This window comes from Sceloporus undulatus, chromosome 1, assembly GCF_019175285.1.
Source record: "Sceloporus undulatus isolate JIND9_A2432 ecotype Alabama chromosome 1, SceUnd_v1.1, whole genome shotgun sequence".
NCBI classification, from domain to species: Eukaryota; Metazoa; Chordata; class Lepidosauria; order Squamata; family Phrynosomatidae; genus Sceloporus; species Sceloporus undulatus.
Window position 1 is genome coordinate 208,889,475 of NC_056522.1, and position 2,064 is coordinate 208,891,538.

Consider the following 2,064-nt stretch of genomic DNA (forward strand, 5'->3'; position numbering starts at 1 on the left):
CTCCTCCTCCTCCTCCTCCTCCTTCTTCGTGGGGAGCCAGGAAGGCGGCGGAAGGGAGAGGGGCCGAGGAAGCCCGGCGCTGGCTCTGCAGCAGCTCCCACCTGTTCCCACCAGAGACACACGGGACAGAACGAGAGGGAAGGCAGGGGAAGGGCAGGGCAGAGCCAAGCCGGCCTGAGCCTCTGGGCCAGAGACGCAGTCGAAGAACCAAGGCACTGGCCTCCTCGTCCCCCGGTTCCCAGGCGCTGCGTCCCCGGCTTCCTCGCATGGTTTGGGCCCCTCTTTGGGAGGATGGGAGCTTCCTTTCCATCCCCAGGAGCCTCTCCGTCGTGCCTGGCTGGTCGGCCAATGCTGGACGGTCGGCTCTGCCTTCGTGTCTTCTCCCGTTCCTAGTTCCAAAGCCAAGAAGTGCAGGGCATCGGAGGGCAGGGCGCCTGGCACAGAAGCGTCGTCGGGCAGGAAAGGTCCCCCTGGAAACCGCTCCCCTGGAAAAGCCCCCCCCCGGTCCCTTCTGGGGGAAGGCGGCACAGAGACGTCCAACAGAAGAAGTAATAAAATTAAGATCTGATAAACCCAAACGCCTTCTAGTCTCACAACGAATTGCGATCGTGTCTGGGTCTGTCCAGAGGGCAGTCGCTGGGGCCATTCATTATCATTATCATTATTGTTGTTATTATTATTATTATTAGTCTACAGAAGGTAATTTGGGAAATGGCAAATTTTAAGTGCTTAAGGCCGAAGGAAGGAGAAGGGAGGCTAAAGGTGATGAGTTCTGGAAACGAAGTAACAGGTTAGTTTGGGGCTCACCCGCCTCCCTTTTCCTGCTCCAACTCTCCTCTGTTTTCAGGTATTACCTCGGAAAAGGCACACTTTCTCCCAGGAACAGACCCTCCCCAAACCTTCGGAGCCACAGCAGAAGAGGAACCATTGATTCTGCCTAAGAAGAAGACCTACAAGAAGAAAGAGAAAACCCTTACCGGTCGAGGAAAGAAGGCAGGCAGCGGGAGAGTCAACTCCGGGAGTCCAAAGGCGGCAGCAGCAGCAGCAGAAGAAGCAGAGGGAGAAATTCCACTTTGGGAAAGAAGACTTGGCGCTTATAAACCCCGCCACAAACGACGTCGGAATCTCAATGGAGCCCTGGAGTTTAATTCGAGGTGACCTCTCTCTCTCACTCTCTTTCTGGCCCCCAGTCCTTGGGCTTTGCTTTGGGGAAGCGTGAGTCGTCGGCTGAGCTCTTGCGACGCAGGCATGAGTCACTGCGCTGCCTCACTTCGCCCCAAAAAAGGGACGCCGCCAAAACCAGGGGGGTTCGGGGGGGATAGGGAGGGAGGGAAGAAGAAAAGGAAGGAAGGAAGGAAGGAAGGAAGGAAGGAAGGAGAGAGAGAGGGAGGGAGGGGAGGAAGGATGCTGACTCAAGGGATGGGGAGAGTCACACTCCTCCAAGGGCTGGGTGCCTGGCCAAGCTCAGGATGATGGGACTTGTGGGGGTTTCCTTGAGGAGGAGCAGCGCGGGAGCCTGAGGGCCAAGTCGCTTCTAGATCCCTGTCACGACGATGAAGTTGACCCCAGAAACTGGACAAGACTGACTCACGGAGCTCCCGGAGATAGGCAACCAAGCAGAAGGAGGAGGAGGAGGAGGAGGAGGAGGAGGAGACCCTGCCCAGAACAAGCTTTTCAGTGTGTTCTTCGTGTGAGCTCTGATCGTCTTGATCAGACAAGTCTTTCGCTATAGAAGTAACCACGCTTTAAGTGGGGTGGGGTTTTCCCTCTCTTAACATAATAATGATGACTTGGGCCACTTTCTTTTCACCTAGTTTCCTTATACCACTAAGTCGCTTTTTGGTCTAGCCATAGGCCTCTCTCTCAGGACTTGGTGGCCCTACTGTTGAGAGATCGTCTTAAGAGGGGGAACCTCTCAATCCAGTTGGAGGCACTTGGGGAATTTTTTAAAAATCCCCCCCCCCCCCGCCTTGCTCTTGTCCATTTATTCCCATCTAAGGAAGGGCGAGGGGGAGGCAAGTCTCCCTCTGAACAGCCATCTTGCCAGCTTCCACTGGGGGGCGC

The 2,064-nt window shown here is 55.8% G+C and overlaps 1 protein-coding gene across 1 annotated transcript in view; it reads right to left on the reverse strand.

The window, feature by feature from the left end:
- Positions 1-1,332, reverse strand: part of GAD1 (glutamate decarboxylase 1) — an 84,614-nt gene extending 83,282 nt beyond the window's left edge. Inside the window, exon 1 of the mRNA XM_042480328.1 lies at positions 978-1,332. The gene's annotated coding sequence lies outside the window, so the exon portion shown is untranslated. The remainder of the gene's footprint in view (positions 1-977) is intronic.
- Positions 1,333-2,064: the final 732 nt, after the last annotated feature.